General features: G+C 39.5%; 1 protein-coding gene across 2 annotated transcripts in view; it reads right to left on the minus strand.

The window, feature by feature from the left end:
* The window catches only part of CLOCK (clock circadian regulator), a 111,451-nt gene extending 109,800 nt beyond the window's left edge, over window positions 1-1,651 (minus strand). Inside the window, exon 1 of one of the 2 annotated variants that reach the window (XM_031944016.1) lies at window positions 1,393-1,651. The gene's annotated coding sequence lies outside the window, so the exon portion shown is untranslated. The remainder of the gene's footprint in view (window positions 1-1,392) is intronic. The other variant, XM_031944013.1, reaches the window with a different exon arrangement.
* Between the last annotated feature and the right edge of the window lie 17,905 nt (window positions 1,652-19,556).

The raw sequence follows: 19,556 nt of genomic DNA on the forward strand, positions 1-19,556 counted from the left end.
GGGACACAATCTACATATAACATGCATATATTTGCATGCATACACATCAGTATGCATGCTACACAGACATACACACAGATGCCTGCAGACACACAATATGCGTCTGTGTATATTATATGCATATAACACACAGACACAGAAGGCTGGCTGTCATGCATGCACACACATGTGCATATTCTACACATAATGCAGACCGATATGCACTGGCATGGCTGCGGGCACAGACACAGGAGTGTGTGTGTGTGTGTCATTTATACATAAACAAATCCACAAACCAGCTGACCCACTGATATGCACATCCATACGCTGGCTGCAGGCCGTACATATGGCATGTAAATTATTACACAAATATATACGTGCCACATGTTATGTGCACGCAGCATTCATGCACAAGAACACAGACACGAGTGTCACGGACGCGCTGGCACACAGACAGGGTCACGCTGGCATGCAGGTGGGCACAATATACATGTATGTTGGCATGGCTGCGGGCACACGTGTGTCCGTCGGTAACAGACACCTGCCACGACGCACACACACCGCACATATACAGACACAGACACGGGCATCACGCATCTGTAACTCACATACAGACACACCTGCAGGCACACTCGTGTGTAATGCACCTGCAACATACGCGCACACAGACAGGAACGCACGCTGAGACACAACGGGCACACCAGTGGATGTAACACGCCTCTAACACACGGGCACACTCGTGCGCGTGTGTGTCTGCAACATGCTCACATACATATGCTCTCACACCTGCCCGCGCACCCGTGTGTGTCCACCACACGCTTGTACCATACGCGCACACAGCCACCTGCGGGCACACTCCCGTGCATCACACACCTGTAGCACACCCATGCAGACACACCTGCAGGCGCGCTCGCGGGTGTCTCCATCATACACCTGTAACGTACACATGCACCCACTCATACGTGTCAGAGTCCCCAGCGCGCATACACGGACGCAAGCACACGCACACCGGGATGCCCAAAGTTTCCCGGAGCAAGGCACGACCGAGTCCCGGCGTGTCCGCTTCCCCCCCGCAGCCCCGAGCCAAGCAGCACGTGCCCGGGGCCCGGAGTCGCGGGAGGGGGGGGGGGGCGGGCCAGGGAGGATGCCCGGCGGGCCGCGCGGGAGTCCCGGGCCCTGGGCCGCCCGGGCCAGCCGCGCTCCGAACGTGCCAGAGCGGTGACAGAAATAAGTGGGTCACAAGGCCTAGCGGGTCCGGGAGGAAACGCTCTCGGCGTCCCGCCGCCCCCGTCCCCGCCCGCCAGGTAGCCCCGCGCGCCCCCACCCAGCGGCCCGGGCCCCCTGCGGGGCCGGCGCTCCGAGCGGGAAGCGCGCCCGCGGCCCCAGCCCGGCTCCGACGCCCTCAGCCCTCACCGTGCGGGCGGCTCGCGGCTCCGGCGGCTCCGGCGGCTCCGGCGGCTCCTTCCCGGCCCCCCTCCCCCCACCCGCCGAGTGGCCGCAGCAGCTGCCGCCTGTCCGGCGCAGCGCCCGGCCCCGCGAGCTCCCACCACCGGCGGCGGCGGCCCCCGAGGCCCGCGAGGAGGAGCCGCAGTCACGACAGCCGCGGTCGCCGCTGGTGGTGCCGCTGCTGCTGCCGCGGCCGCTGCGGCCACCCCTCTCCTCTTCTCCTTCCCCTCCTCTTTTCTTCCCCTCCCCTCATCCGCCGGCACCGCTAACACGCATGCGCCGCCAAGTCAAGCCTACCGGCAACCAACTGGCCCCGGGCCCAGCAGCCCAGGCGAGGCTTGCCCGCAGCGCGCACGCGTAGCGGGAGCAGGCTTTTTTTTTTTTTTTTTTCCTTCTAATTTTTTTTTTTAATCGGCAAGCCGCAAATCAAATCTGTGACTGAGCGTCTCCCCCTGCGCATGCGCCCACGGCCGTCCTCGCGGGCCACGAAGGCCCAACCCGCCCTCGCCCATTCTCTGGGCCGAGCCTCCCAGGCTCCCGGAGCCTTTCGGTACGCATGCGGACTCCTGGAGGAGGGCGCTCGAGGCGGGAGGGGCGCAAGATTCTTGTTTGCCCCGCTCTGGGTCCGGCTGCGCGCCTGCGCGGCCGCTTCTCCGGCGCTAGCCGCTTCCCAGCCTCCCAGATTGGCCCGGGCTCGGAGGAAGCTGGGGTTTTCCCGGAGGTCTCGCCGCTGCCTTCCTTCCCAGCATTTGGCAGGGACGGATCCCGTTACTGGAAAGCCGGGAGGTGGGGTCCGAGGCAGATCGCGCCTCTTAAAGCGGCCGCCGGAGCTGGCTCCCCACTCCGCGCTGCGCTGCTGGAGGCCGCGTGTGGGGCGGGGCGGGCAGGAAAGGGAGCAGCCCTTCCCTGGTGCGCGCGGCCTGGCTTCGGGAGGGCCCAGGCCCGGAGGGGGCGAGGAGGGAGCGGGGATGCTCCGCGCAGCTGTGGCCCTGGGCCCCGACCGGCCGGACCGGAGCCTCATCCAACCAGCAAGGGTGCCCGATTCCGGGAAGCCCGCCGTTAATTACCCAGGCAACATCGAGTCCGCCTGGCAGAACGGACGCTTTTTTTTTTTTTTTTTTTTTTTTTGGAGGGAGGATAACGTTCAATTCCTGTGCATTTTCATCTTCGATAGAAGATTCCTGAAATTGAAATGTTTTTAAAAAGCTTGCCCTCTGGATATATCCTTCAGTATTTGCTCCAGTAAGATTTATTTAAACTTGTCTTTACGTCTCAGGACAGAAAACCTAAGTGATTCTTACACTTTTCGCCTAAAAAAAATCGTATCCTCTCGGGTTATAAAATAGATAAGCAAACGAAGTGCTTGCTGATCGTAAATCCCGATTTCACCATCCCCACATGCAGTTAGGAGACCCCGCAATTTAAGGAGCTGGAGTCTGTACCCGGGTCATGGGGAGGGGGAGTCATTAGGGATACTGGGTAAGAGGAAAGGAAATGTTTTCTCTTCTCCCATCTTGCAGTTACTGAGACCTAGCTCCCTCGGGATGGCACTCCTTCCCTGGATCTCCTTTCCAACACTAGTGGGATTTGATACACTCCGTGCTCTTTATTCCTTTCAGATTTTCCTTCCATCCCCTTTCCTTCTCCTCCTTTGAGGTTTTTTTCAGTCCATAAGAATCCCCTCAAAATTCTGGTAGCTTTTATCTACTGCAAGACACCACTTCTTTCCTGAAAGTCCATGAACACATTCTCTTCTCCAACCTGTGCCCTCGTATAAAAAGACATCAATGGCAAAATAACGGTTTGGTCATGTATACTTATTGTGTATCTAATTTATAATTTAATATATTTAACATCTACTGGTCATCCTGCCATCTAGGGGAGGGGGTGGGGGGGGTAAGAGGTGAAAAATTGGAACAAGAAGTTTGGCAATTGTTAACGCTGTAAAGTTACCCATACATATAACCTGTAAATAAAAGGCTATTAAATAAAAAAAAAAAGACATCAATGTATATTGATGTTCCTTAAAGACCTTTACCTCCCACCTTCTCAGCTATAAAGTGATGATCATGCCTCTTGCTCTTGTCACCACCCATGTCCAGTCTGATGTTCATAAACTCTGAAATTACTTTATCTGCTCCTGACTATTGTTATTTCACTTTTCTCTCTGTCTTACAACCCTCAACTTCATCTTCACTATGACTTTAATCTCTCCACTCCTCAGATCTTTTCCCCCATAAACTGGTTCCCTTATCTTTCCTTCCCTATCTTGAACCTTGAGTGAACCAGTTCTACTCTACACTATCCCCTTATCTTGAGTGTCTTGCTCCTTTATCCTACTGTCAGGCAGGATGTTCTGAGAACTTTTCAAAGAGAGGAGAAGCTGAATCAGAGAAATGCTGGTAAAGGTTAGTCCCATCAAACCTGCCAACTTCAGCATTTGATGTTTCTTGCTATCCATTATCATTAATTCTATTCACCTGCTTCTCCACACAGCTGGAGAAAACCACCCAATAATGCTAACTGGGTAAGCTGCAAATTTGTTACATAACCTCAGTTGGGTTCTCACTGCAGGAAGGCATTCCTTTTAGTCCAGCTCTCCTTCCCAACTCTAGCCGTTATCTCACTCATCACAAAGGCTTTTCCACACTTTTCTGTCCTTTTTCAAAACACTCCTGTCTCTCCTTCCCAGCTTTTCAGCCAAGAACTCCCCGTCTCATATTTCACTGAAAAAAAAAAAAAATCCCATTCCTTGAAAGTTCCCTCTTCCTTCTTCCTCATCTCACATCACTCAGATGCTTTCTGAGGCATCTTCTCATCTGAGCCTCACAACAGCCCCGTGAGGTAGGGTGTATTACTGTAACCCATTTTAAGGATGAGGAAACTAAGACTGAAAGAAGAGAAACAACCAGCCCAGGGTCATGCACCTTTTAAATGCCCAAGGACTGATTTAACACTCTCTCTGAAGGGAGGTCCAGCACACTCAATCTAAATCGTCACCTCACTGGGGGTTTGTTCCAGTTTTGTGCCCTCTGGAGTCAAAACAAGTTTAACTTCCCCTCCATGGGACAGCCCCTCAAGTATCTGAAGACAGTTATCATCTCCCCACAGTTCCTTATTTTCCAAGCCAGTTCTTTCAACTGATTACCCTTGTTACCCTTGAGGTCATTTTTCTTTCTTTGTATTCCCAATACATTATTTTGTGTAGTCAATCCTTAATAGGTTATTTGTTGAAAGTGAAAAAAAGTTGCATACATCACTAATAACAAATTCAAATTAAAATAACACGTTCAGTTAAAATTTTCATTTCGTTAAAAAACAAATTCAGTTAAATTGCATTAATTAAATCAAATTAAAACAAGTATCTGTGCCAAGAAAACTCTGAATGGGGTCACAAAAAGTTGGACACAACTGGGCAACATCAATGCTTTGCTTACGCAATGTTTTTTTGTAATGTTTTATAGTCAGAAAACAGTACAGTGGGATCTTTTATTTTTTATCACTCAGTCACTGCAATTAATTTATCATAAAATTATCATTCAAGAAAGCCTATCTGATCACTTGTCCTTGGTTGCACATGCATATTATTTTCAGAAAATTGAGATGAAAAAGTAGGCATATGAGGCAGTAATTATTGGTATCTTAGTTTAACCTCTTAACAATATCATCTGTACCCATGCATATATCCTGTAAATAAAAGGCTATTAAAAATATATATAATCAAAAAAAAAAAACAATATCATCTGAAACATTACTACCTGTTGGAATTAAAGTCAAGAGTAAAATAATCTCTGCCCTCAAGAAAGACTTTATCAGGGAACAAAAGTATTAATCAATCAACAAGTATTTATTAGCACTCCCTTTCACTGTGGCCACTCCAGAAAATCGGGTCTCTAGCTCTGACTTTGGTAAGCTGCCCTTCCTTTGCCAGCCTTGTTTCTCTCAAAGCTGCTATTTGGATGTGATAGCTGCTGAGTTCTCTCACAGCAAGAGATATTCATCTATCATCTATTGGATTTCTGTGTTGTCCTTAACTATGCACACATTTCCATGTACTGATGGTGAGAATAATCATCTTTGCAGAAATTTTTGTATATTTTTTGGTGTGTGTTTCAACTGCAGAGCCTTGGATCCCCACCTGTCTGTAATACTGGAAAAACTGAGGCAAGATGGAGATTAGAGAGTATTTAATAATTTATTTAAAAGGGAGAGATTTACTGGGACCAAATGGATCCAATGGTTTGGTCTCAGGATTGAAAGAGACTATCATTTCCAAGAATCCAGCAAACAATGAGAGTTCTCAATGACATATATACACATTGCTCAGACTCGGGGTAGACCGAGGCAGGGGCGGAGTCAGGATGCTGAGAGTAGGAACAGGACTCTGACAGGGTGAGGTGAGCCACCTGAGATGGGATAACATAAGTGGGGAAACACCTTGGAGATGGGGAGAAGCATTTTGATAAGACAGTATCTGATATTCTGATAGCTTGGGATGGGGAGAGGATTTCAGATATTCTAAAATATAAGATGTTTTATCTTTATCAAATATTCTGATTAAGAGGGAGGGGAGGTTTTGCAGGAGTGAGCAGAACAATTATAAACTGAAGCAGAACAATTAGGGAAATCGAGTCAGGATAATTAGGGAAACTGAGTCAGGATAATAAGAGAACTGTGACAAAACAGTCAAAGTAGTCAGACCAGGGTTGAATAAGCAGACAATTTTTAGGATACTTTCTAGCCCTTCCTTACAACATGAGGTGAGCCGTGCAGTCCTTACAAGGATGATCAGACAACCAAAGGGGCTGCCAAATTTCACTGCTGCTTACAGTGAGATGACCCAGTGGCCTGGGCCACCTGTGTGCAGTTTTATGATTTCAGCACCCAGAGTGTCTGCATCTGCTGCTTTGTCACTTGCACATCACCACAGGACTTTGGGATAGGTAGAAATGGCAAAGTGATATGGGAGAAGTCTGTGCATAAATAAGATTTAAATGAGGCAGAATTGCATGAAGTCATTAGCTCCATTCTCCCTTTCAAAATCACAGGACATAGGACATAGTCAAGATGGTTGGTGATGGCTTGAGATGCAGTAAATGAACCTGGTGAAGACACCAGGTTTCAAGCACTCCACAACTCCCACTGCAACTGCCTTCATGGACACTGGGACACCGCTCGCATCTGCCCATTCCAAAAGGGGAAGTTGTCACATGCTGCAGTAGACACCCCCCTAACTCATGGAAGGAGATGAGTCCCCTTGTTACCCTCTATCTGCTTTAGCCCATCTGCAGAAACTATGTATTCCAGCGGCTGTGTGTGCTACAGCTTCCTGGAGCCCCAGGTGAGAGCTAGGTGAATCAAGTAGACGCCTGACAAGGAAAATATCCCTGGGAAGGACTTGGTAGCCCTCACTCCAGAGCTTTTAGTCTTCCCCGAACACATCTAAAACACGTTAGGAGCAATGTGGGAGATGGACTGAAATAGGGGAACACTTGAAGCACAGACATCAGTCACAAGGTAGAAGAAGATGAAGGCCTGCACTAATGTAGTAGTTGTGTGAAAAGTCCTCCAACACAGACCTAAGTGTCTACTTGGGCAGTCCAGCTGCTTACCTCATTGTTGTTTGTTCAGAAGCATTTCTTCTTCCTCTTGAAATACATCTGGTACTATGATTCCACTGTTTGATGAAGAAAAGGGGATGTTGCAAAAACAACTAGCTCCCTTCCATATTTCATCTATTTGTAGTCTTTCATTTCTAAAGTTCTATCTTTAAACGTCCTCAGAATGATTTGGAGGTATTTGAATTTCTCGACAAGATTTGTTTAAAATAATTTCCTCCTCCATTGCTTTTCACTGACTTATGAAGTACTACTGTTTATATAATCTTCTATTATCCTTCTCCATAAAATTTTACAAATGACTTTATGATCTAAACCAATGTCATCTTCTTTGGATGCCATTTTTTCCTGTTTGGCAAATAAATCAAGTATTTCCTGACTAAAGCAGCTTTAAAAAACTTTTTCTTTTCTCTTTATGGCAATTGATATACGTGTTCAAAGTTTGCTAGTGGTTTGAGGAAAGTTCTTGACCCAAAAGACAAAAAAAAAAAAAAAAAACTTCCTAGAATAGGTGACATTTTGCTGTAAGTTTTGAATAATGACAGTAGAAAAATAGGCTATTTGTATGTATATATTAGATGATCAAGAATGGGGAAAATCAAATCCATCTTTATTTTGATAGTCAACCACCCATATCCATTCCAGGTGTCTGGGAGAAGAGTATATACACACACACAAAATAAGATTTGAGTAATTCTATTTTTTAAATAAAATATAACTCAGTGGCTGACATGGGCAAAAGCATATTATGATGTATATAATATCAAAGAATAAGATAATGTTAGAGTGGAAGGGGAGAACATAAATTTCTGTACATTTTTTAAAAATGAAAGGTGGGAGGGCAACTACTGTATATTGATGTATTTTCAAAAGAAGTCACTATTAGTTTTACTTAACTGTTTTTCTTTGTTACAAGGGCACTCTCATGAGATTGAAGTCATTTGTAAATATTTGTAACATAAAAATAAAACACATCAGTGAAACTGAAAGGGACCACACACACACATATGCACAAGTTACGCTTGCCTTTAATAGGGAGAATGGCACTCAAACCTGGATTTGAGGGATTTGGAGGATTTGGGAGAAGAAAATGATAGTTGAAAGGCTAATCTAGGAGCATAGTTTTATCCGAAGCTCTGAAATGACTGTTGTAGAGTTGACTGTAATCCAGACATGAAATAACCAAAATCATGGATTCAACTCAGAAAATGGAAAGGAAAGACTGGTGTAATTTCAAATGTGGGGAGAAAACCATAGATGGCTGAGATTCCATTCTTGGGAGATCAGACATATTGTGGTGTTTGAGGTGAAGTGAGAACATTAGACATTTTTGGAAATTTAGATCTCTATAAAGAGAAAGCTCACTTAGAAGGCAAGAACTATATCTGGTAGTTTTTCTCTAATATTTCCAAGTAGCCTAGCATATTACCATGGACCTTATGGAAACATGGTTGATATTAATTATAGTTACAGCTATAGGAATCACAATATGAAAATGGAAAGAAAAGAAGGTTTGGAATAGTTACTGGACAATGTGGGAGCTAATCAGTTATATTTTTTTAAAGGATTGCTATGTTACAGGGAAGGCTCATTTGAAATCGGATAACAAATTTATAGTGAATTCAGTCTACACAATTGAAAGACATCTTCCAACTCCAATAAGCCATACTTGAATAAGATCAAAGGGGGTAAATGGTGGGAGTAACCTAAAGGAGTTAGGGGTGGGAATACCTTGGGAAGTATAAGGAATGAGGGTATTAGAGATCTGAGTGAAAAAAGAGGAACAGTTATTAGGAGGTTAAAAAAAAAGGAAGGAAAAGCGATTATCAATCTATGCAGAAAATAAGGCTTGAGCTCAGTCTTGAAAGAAATTAGGGATTCAAAGAGATAGAGATGAAGAGGTATGAGGAATCATCAATACAAATGCATGGAAATAGGAAATGGGATTGCATGTATAAGCTACAGTAAGAAGTCCAATTTGACCAAACAGGGGAGTGCATCAATGAGAAATGTGTAGAATAATTAATGGGAATTATGAAAAGCTATATAACTGATCTTAAAAGCTATAGTGAGCCACTGCAGTTTATAGAATAATGGAGTGACATGATCATAAGGATTAGAGATGGAAGGAATTCTGAGGTAATCTAGTTCAACCTTCTTACTTTACAATTAAGGAAAATTGAATGTAGTAGTGCCTTGTCCAAGGTAACACAGGCAGTACTACTAGTTGTACCTACCTTTGAACTTAAGCACCCTCACTTCAAATTGAGTGTATACATATATCCTTTGCTTCATGCACAAAGGGTGAATTACCAATAGTTCATTCTTTGCATTATAATTTACCCAGTAGAATGTAATTCCCTTGAGGGCAGAAACTTGTATATACTGGATGTTTAATAAATGCTTGTTGGATTATACCACTTATTCTATCACTTCATGATTTTGAAGTATCCCTAGCTTACTTGGAATGTCAGATATCACAGGCTAGAACTACTTTGCATTGGGAATAGCGCTTGAAATCTAAAAATTGATTAATGAAAATGAAATGATTTGTTGGCACTTTAAAATATTGTAATTAAGATTATGAAGCATCTTTATTCCTCCTTGAAATGGTTGGAGGTGGGAAGAAGCACTCTGTGATTAAGTATTGATTATATAAATTTCACCAAAGGTATGATCAAAGCAAAATAATTTTTCTAAGTGTCCCTATTTCACAAATTTCATGTATCGTGCTCTCATAGTCTTCTTTGCACATGGAAATAAATACAACCATTGCATTCCATTGTCAAATCTGAATAACAAAAAAATTAAAATTCTGAGGGAAAAGAATAAGAATTATTTTTCCCACAGTTGTAAAAATCCAACCATGCCAGAGATAAATGACAATTAACTGAATGACATATTATAAACTCATAACAAGACAACACAGTTGGATATTTACTTAGTAATAGTTTCATTCAACCCTAATGAAAATAGCAAGAATAACTGCTATATATGAAGACTGTGGGAAATAGGTCTGTACTATGCCCACATCTTTTCATTTCTATGAGCATAGAAAATGAATTATATTTTCATAAATTTTTACTTCCAGAAAGATCTGCAACTACTTTCTTTTTTCTAACTCCTTCAATCTGAATAAATTGAAGCCATTATTAAAGACTTTAATAATCCAGAACAATATGAAATAGTCTCAACTAATAAGGTGCTTATTAAAATGTATAAAATAATAAATCATAGTGGCAAAGAATTGAAACATGAACAGATGTCCATCAATGGGGAAAGGCTGAATAAATTATGGTATAAGAAAGTAATGGAATATTATTGCTCTATAAAAAATGATGAACAAGCTGATTTTTAGAAAGGTCTGGAAAGATTTACATGAATTGATGCAGAGTAAAACAAGTATAACCAGGAATACATTGTACACAGTAACAGCAAGATTGTTCTATGATCACCTGTGAAAGACTTGGTTTTTCTCAGCAGTTCATTGATCGAAGGCAATTCCAACAAACTTTGAATAAAAAATACCATCTGCATCCAAAGAGAGAACTATGGAGACTGAATGTAAATCAACACACGCTAGGTTCACTTTTTTCCCTTTTTCTTCCGTTTTTTTTTTGCTTGTGGTTTTCCCTTTTGTTCTGATTTTTCTCTCCTAACATGATTCATAAAGAAATGTGTATTTAAAAAATAATATACATGCATAATCGGAAAAAAGGGAAACAATAAAAAAGGGGAAAAAAACTAAATCAAGTTAACAAACATTTAAGTGCCTGCCATGTCTAGGTACTATATTAAGTACTAAAAAGAGAAGAAAGGCCAGATATAAAGATAGACCTCTCTATATAAAGAAAGGCCAAAAACAAAACAAATAAAAAATAATTTCTGTTCTCAGAAGGTTTATCAGGGATACAATATATAAATTAGTATTATACAAATAAAACATATATATGAAAATAATAGAGGGAAGGCATTAGCAATAAGAGGGATTGAGAAAAACTTCTTATAAAAAATGCGATTTTAGCTGGAACAAGAAGGAAGCCAGGAAGTAGAATGAGGAGGGAGAGGATTCCAAACATGGGATAAAGGCAGTAAGAATGACGAGAGTTGAGAGATGGAATGTCTTGCCAGAGGAACAATAAGAAGGTCATGGTCACTGGAGAATGTGAAAGGAAGGAATGTTAGAAGATGGGAAAGGAAGCAAGAAGCCAGCATAACTGGTTTCTTATTTAATCCTATGTATTGTATTTTATTTTATGTTATATTTAATAACATTTTGGAATGTTATTAGAATGCCAAAATTATTCATGGCACAGAAAAAAGTTAAGAACTCTATTGCCCTAGAGTGAGCAGAAAGAAAAAAAGGAAAGAATAGCAAATGATGTAATAATTTTAGTGGCATTATTGCCACTTGGATTCCTTGAATCATACCTTGAACCTTGAACCTTGTACCTTGAAGCATAAAATGTGTCAAGAAATCAAGAAAGGTTGAGTATTAACAAGGTTAATAAAAGAAGGAAGAAACCCTGAAATCTGGGCAAGAAGTGACTTTAGTAAGATTTGTGAAATGTACTAATGTATGTATAGGAAAAAAAAAAAGATTGTTATGTTGGAACCAGTTAAACAAGAATGAAGGGGTTTAATCAGACTCCCCAAAAAACTATTTTAATAACCTAGAAAAAATAACAAAATTCATCTGGAAGAACAAAAGGTCAAGACTTTCAAGGGAACTAATGAAAAAAAAAAAATCAAATGAGTGGCCTAGCTGTACCAGATTTAAAATTATATTATAAAGCAGAAGTTACCAAAACCATTTGGTATTGGCTAAGAAATAGACTAGTTGATCAGTGGAATAGGTTAGGTTCAAAAGACAAAATAGTCAATAACTTTAATAATCTAGTGTTTGACAAACCCCAAAACCCCAGATTTTGGGATAAGAACTCACTGTTTGACAAAAATTGCTGGGAAAATTGGAAACTAATATGGCAGAAAGTAGGCATTGACCCACACTTAACACTGTACACCAAGATAAGGTCAAAATGGGTTCATGATCTAGGCATAAAGAATGAGATTATAAATAAATTGGAAGACACAGGATAGTTTACTTCTCAGACTTATGGTGTAGGAAGGAATTTGTGACCAAAGAAGAACTAGAGATAATTTTTTATCAAAAAATAGAAAATTTTGATTATATCAAATTGAAAAGTTTTTGTACAAACAAAACTGATGCAGACAAAATTAGAAGAGAAGCAATAAACTGGGGAAATATTTTTAGTCAAAGGGTCTGATAAAGGCCTCATTTCCAAAATATATAGAGAATTGACTCTAATTTATAAGAAATCAAGTCATTCTCCAATTGATAAATGGTCAAGGGATATGAACAGAAATTGAAACTATTTCTAGCCATATGAAAAGATGCTCCAAGTCATTATTAATCAGAGAAATGCAAATTAAGACAACTCTGAGATACCACTACACACCTGTCAGACTGGCTAGAATGACAGGGAAAGATAATGCGGAATGTTGGAGGGGATGTGGGAAAACAGGGACACTAATACATTGTTGGTGGAACTGTGAATACATCCAGCCATTCTGGAGAGCAATTTGGAACTATTCTCAAAAAGTTATCAAACTGTGCATACCCTTTGATCCATCAGTGTTACTACTGGGCTTATATCCCAAAGAGATCATAAAGAAGGGAAAGGGACCTGTATGTGCACGAATGTTCATGGCAGGTCTCTTTGTAGTGGCCAGAAACTGGAAACTGAATGGATGCCCATCAGTTGGAGAATGGCTGAATAAATTGTGGTATATAAATATTATGGAATATTATTGTTCAGTAAGAAATGACCAGCAGGATGATTTAAGAAAAGCCTGGAGAGACTTACACGAACTGATGCTGAGTGAAATGAGCAGGACCAGGAGATCATTATACACTTCAACAACAATACTGCATGATGATCAATTCTGATGGACCTGGCCATCCTCAGCAATGAGATGAACCAAATAAGTTCCAATGGTTCACTAATGAATAGAACCAGCTACACCCAATGAAAGAACTCTGGGAGATGAGTGTGAACCACTACATAGCATTTCCACTCCTTCTGTTTTTATCCGCCTGTATTTTTTATTTCCTTCTCAGGTTAATTATATACTATTTCAAAGTCCAATTCTTCTTATGCAGCAAAATAACTATATGGACAGGTATACATATATTGTATTTAACTTATACTTTAACATATTTAACACATATTGGTCAACCTGCCATCTGGGGGAGAGGATGCGGGGAAGGAGAGGAAAAGTTGGAACAAAAGGTTTTGCAATTGTCAATGCTGAAAAATTACCCATGCACGTAACTTGTAAATAAAAAGCTATAATAATAATTTTTAAAAAGAATGAAGGGATTTTTGAGTTCCTGGAGGACTTGTAAATGTGTTTATCATCTGGAAACTGAGGCCCAGGAAGACTACATACCTTGGGCCAAGGTATTCAACTGACCAGGAGAAGAACCAGGATTTGAATCCAGTTGTTTTAACATTGAATTTAGTGTTTAAAATTTCCACTGACTCTAATAGACTAGCTGTGGGTCACAATAATTATAACGGACACTTATATGACATTTTAATTAGCTCATAATAAGCAATGCTCACACAGCCCTAATTAGCTCATAATAGCTGATGTTTCTATGATACTTCAGTTAATAAGAATAATTACAGCTTACATTTACACTTTACATATATTATCTCATCAGATCTTCACAACCACCTTGTGAGGCAGGTACTTAAATCCCCATTTTATAGATGAGGAAACTGAGGCTGACCCCCAAAAAAGTTAATAATTTGCTCAGGGCAAATAAAGTGCTGAGGTAAATTTCTACTCAGGTCTTCCTGTTTTCCTGGATCCAAGCCCATTAGTCTACATATTTACCCTCTGGCTTATTATAGCAATGCCCAGATTATGATATAAAACGTTTACGCCTTCAGAAAAAAAAAAATGAGTAACCCAATAAAATAAAAGCACATAAATATGAATAGATAAATGAGAAGTATAGATGCCCTACATGATGAAGACTTGCTGCCATCTGGTGGTCTATCAAAATTCTTTAAAGAGGAAAATTTTGTTTGTAGGATCTTAATAGTCATGGCTGTCATTAAACAATACATAAGGACCCGATGGGGCACATGTTGACTTAGAAAATTAGATATTATCTATGTTTTATTGTATTTTTATTTTTTTCTTAAAAATCTCCCAACTACATTTTAATCTGGCTCAGACTGCAAGCAGGAATGTTACGGGCATTCTGGGCCTAGTTTGGTCCAATTTCCTTCATTTTGTAGATGAGGAAACTGAGGCCCAGGGAGGCTAAAATGACTTGCTGAAGATTAAACATTAATTCCCAATAGAAATGGATACAGGTATTTGCTCTGCAATTTTAACAGATGATAAATATCAGAGTAGAATTTGAACTCAAGATCCTTCTCAAATTTCTATTGGGAATGGCTTCTCCAGGATTTCCTCATAACAATTAATAGATCTGATTTTTTAAAAATCTTGACCATCATGAGTTTTTTGAAAGGATGGAGGAAAAAAGGAAGGGAAGGACAATAAAGTGAATATTGTATTGGGATTGGGGTTAAAATTTTGCTTCTGCATTTTGCACAAAAGACAGAATCTTTTGGCACCCCAGATTCTTCATTCAGAAGGGGAGAGTTGGATTAGAAAGCCTTGGAGGTTCTGCTCATTTTGAAACCTAGAACCCTCCAAATGAAGAAATGAGATTAATTATTGTAATTTTGGTAGAGGTACAAAACTTCCTTTTTTGAGAACTTTTTATTGAAGATTATTTTATTAAAATTATTTTATTTTTTAAAATTAAGATTTCAATAAGAAATGGGGAGGAGGAAGAAGTTCATTAATTTCTGTCAACAGTAGATGGGGCTATTATCCTATTATCATGCACTCTACTATAAATATATTCTAAAATAGTTTGAGATATTACTTGGATTTGTATATGTATATTTACCTGAAGAATAAGATCATGTTCCCTCTTCAGGTCATTGTAACTAGGAAACACTAGGATGTGGGGAATTAGCTAATAGCAGTAAGAACATGTTAATAATGATTTTATCCTCATGTTATCACAAAATTAACTCAATTCTATCCTTTTCTAAAATAATGAGTATTTTTATAGCACTTTCAGGTTTACAAAGCACTTTTGCATTTGTTATCTCATTTGATTCTCAAAATACTATCCCATTTTACAGATTAGGAAACTGAGATTAAGTGACTTGCTCAGGATCCTACAGCTAATATCTGAGGAATATTTTAAACGAAGGTTTTCTTGACCTTTGTGATCAGCTTTCAACACATTACACAACCTTAGCTGTTTTTAGAAACTTAATTCTTTTGCTGAAGGCAAATTTGCTCCTCCTGTAAGGGGAATGTAATTCCCCTTAGGGAATTGTAAGGGGGTGGGTAGAGGAGAGAAGAAGTAAAATAGCATATTCAGGGAAGTCCAGGGTTTTTAATGGGGGTAAAATTTAGCTATCGTGGAAGGAGGATACTCCTTTTCCTTCTAACTTCTTGAAGGGATTTGAATAATAATAGTTTTATTAGGGCAAAGGATATATACACTTGAGTGACTTTTGGGGTGTAGATCTAAAGTATTTTCACTCTAGGTGGAACAATTCACCATTCCAGCAACAGTGCATCCACAATCCCTCCAACAATTTTCATTTCTGTGGCTTCATTTCCTAGAACCAGATCAAGATGAGCATAGATGGATGCTCATCATAGAATCATGGGAAATTATGGAAAATCCAGTACAGGTCGTTTAATCCAAGTGCCTCACTTTATGGATGAGGCAATGTAACTAGCTTGCTTAGGTCACACTGGGAATAGGTGGTTGAGCCAGAATTTAGACTCAAGGTTCAAATTCTCGTGCCAAATTCAAGACTCTTTCCCATGCACCATGTTTCTCCAGTCAAAATTACATGACACCTGGTATATTTTTGGTGAATGTTTCATCAGATTTGGTCTTAATAAACCATAAAGTTAAAAGAGAGGTGGTTATGATTTTGTTTTTGTTCCTTGAGATGCAGAACTCAAAACTCTGTTCAGTAAAAAGATATGAAATCAAAGAAACATCCAGTAATCCATTATGATTTTAAAAACAATGCTTTTTCATCAAATTTAAATTTCTTAGTGAGAATAAACTCAACATTCTGTAGAACTATAGATTCTAATTTTAATTTTCCTTTTCCAATAATAGAAATTTTTTCATTGTTTAAATTATTTTAAGTTTTTAGTGAAAGCAAAATTGATTCTACTCAATTTTCATAACAAAACCCAACAAAAAATATTTATCTGCACTAGCTAGATGGCACAGTGGCCCTGGAGTCAGGATCCCTCAAGTACAGATCTGACTTCAGGCATTTAACACTTAGTAGTTGAGTGACTCTGGCCAAGTCACTTAACCCCAATTGCCTCATCAAAAACGGTAAACATTTCTATCAATGGAGTTTTACTATATAATTCTTATTTGCTTCTGATCATGTTAAAATACTTCTGGATTCTCATGAACTCAGGATTAAATTACGGAGTATTTCTAATGGTTATTTATCTTGGCTGATGGCTGCCACTCATTTCAAATACTGAAAACTTTTGAAGTTTACTCAGATTTGGGTACTCAGCAGCTCATTATGCAAACAAACCCAAGAAAGGAGCAACAATCTTTGCAACAGCAAAACATGATGGAAACACAGAGAATAATAAAGAGGTATCACGCTTACTTCTTTCTTCAAGATGCTGTTCCCTCTTACTCTTAAGAAATTATCAATCTAGAAAAAAATTCAGTAAAAACAAAATATATAAAAGTTTTTACATGGAAAAAACAAAAACAAAGATTGTAGGTGTTTAATATACCTAATAAATATGCTGCACATTAATTGGATACTTGCAAATACTAGTATAGACTTATCTAAACTACATGCTACTTTTGATATAAAGCACTGTGTATGGATTCAGAAGACCTAGGTGCAAAGCCCACTTCTGCCACTGACTGTGATTTTGGAAAAATCATTGATTTCTCTGTGCCTCAACCTCATTTTTTAAATGAGGGGTAGGGAAAGGAAGCTGGATGACTGCTCAAGTCCTTTCCAAATCTATAGCTAGAATCCTGTTTTATGATTATAAATACAATGTACCATATTATGAAACTCATTATGTTGACTTTTTTGATTTTGGAATTCCACACTGATCATGATGCCTAATAATTTTTTAGTTAGGAGGCCAAAGAGATGAAATGATTACTGATGTGGTAGACTTGTTGATCAATATGGGGAGACTGTCAGCACCCTACTTTAATACTTATAAGAGATCTACCAGTGTCAAAAATAAAAGGTTTGAGAAGCACATTTAACTACAAAATCTTTCCCAGCAGGTCTACAGGAGAAGCAGAAAGGACTGGAGGAGGAGTCAGGACTTTTCTGACTTCATAATCATCCTAGTTTAAGAGAGCCAACTCATGCTAGTAGATCACAGGCCTGATTTTTATAGATAGTATGAAAATGATTGTAAGAATAGATCTATTTAGGAGACAAACTTTATCCAGGACCAAAATAGGATTGCAAGAAATTAGCTCATTAAAATTGTGAAAGGTCAGTCCAATTCCAAAAGCAAAACTTGGCAAGACACAAAATAGAAGTCACCACAAATGTCCTGCCCTGTCCTGGAAAATACAGTAAATTTTTTTGGTCTTTGAAGTACTCATTTGTTGTATAATGATCTTTTGTGGATCTAATATGTGTATGTAGAGACAAAAACAAATATTTGCAAACCCAGGCAGACTGAAAATATAAGAGCTAGAGAAAAATAGTCCTCAGAAACTCCTGCCGTGGAATTCATAGTAATGAGAATAAAGGGATAAAGAATAAGGGGAGACTTCGGAAGGCAGCAGTATGGCTACCTTCATAGTCACCACTATGATTGACCATTTTGGACTTTAACATTTCCACATTTTTCCATAAATATTTTTTTCTTGTTCCCAAAGCTTCTTTGTTGATATAACTTTTTCTCATAACCACTGTTTTTCCCAATGGAAACATTGCAATTCTCTTGAACATAAAAATTACTATTTCCCATAGATACATTCAGCCTAATTTCTGACATCATCCAATACATAATCACAGTACCTTGACACCTTTTCTACAGATTAGTGAATCCAATTAATGTTGTGGATTCTTGTGGTAGTATATCCTAACCTCCATCTTCCTAATGTTTTAGTCACCACACCAATAACCACCATAGTACTGCCAACAGGAAACACTGTTTTAACTCTATTCCAGGGCCTTGCAATAGGTCCAAAGAAAATTTCACTTTGAAACAGTGCTAAAGCCCTTAACAAAATCAGACTAATTATATTTCTGTTTCTCCCATAGGAATTAGAATCAATGAGACAAAGTCCAACCTTATCAGGACTCTTCCATCTGGGATCGAGAATGATGGTTGTAGTGACTGATTAGAGCACTATAGTTACTATTTATAGAAAATCTCATTTTCACCTGTTTATCATGTCTATCCTTGCAACAAATCTACCATGACTAACTCATGTAACTATTCCCTATACACGATGAGATTTGAACCAAATTATTAAATGGATCATCCAAAAGTTAATTATCCGAGAGTGTGATGAACTTGATATAGCAGCTTTAGGTAAATACTCCTTAGAACAATTGGGAAAAGAAAAAATATGACACAGGCAAATATCAGGTAATCAAGATAAATATAAATTAATGAAAATGTAGAATGACATTTTTTGAGCAACCTATAGACATGAATGATTGGGAGGGAAAAAAAGCACTAAGAGCTTAGATAGGTGATGTAGCGGATAAGAGTGGAGGCTTGTTAGGAAATCTCTTCCTGAGTTCAAATCCAGCCTCAGACACTTACTAGCTCTGTGACTCTAGACAAGTCACTTAATCCGTTTGCTTCAGTTCCCTCATCAGCAAAATGTGCTGGAAAAAAGATAGAGCAAAACACTCCAATATTTTTTCCAAGAAAATCCCAAATGGGGTCATGAAAAGTCATATACAACTGAAAGGAATTAATGAATGCAGGTCAGGGAGAAATGTTTTGTTAAGAAAATCACAGAGATGGTGATCAGAGGCATAAGAGAATAGATCAATATGCCCTTTCTAAGTAGCAACAACAGTATTGATTTGATGTTTCAGAGCTGGAAATATGGGAATTGAGAGAGGAGGAGAAAGCAAAAAAGAGAAGAACAAAAAAAGTTGTGTGGTTGGACTATGAAGCACTAACCATTTAGGGCTGTACAAACCCAGGGCACGATCTCTGGGATATGGTTTCTGGTCAAGAAGGTGGTGTGTCAGTGCCCATATTAAAAATATAGCCAAGTTGGAAAGCTATAATCAGTTCTACTGTCAATATGAATTTTAAAACAAATTTATTTGCATTGTTTAGATTACTGATTTATAAAGACACTGGTAAACATAA

This window comes from Sarcophilus harrisii, chromosome 6, assembly GCF_902635505.1.
Source record: "Sarcophilus harrisii chromosome 6, mSarHar1.11, whole genome shotgun sequence".
NCBI classification, from domain to species: Eukaryota; Metazoa; Chordata; class Mammalia; order Dasyuromorphia; family Dasyuridae; genus Sarcophilus; species Sarcophilus harrisii.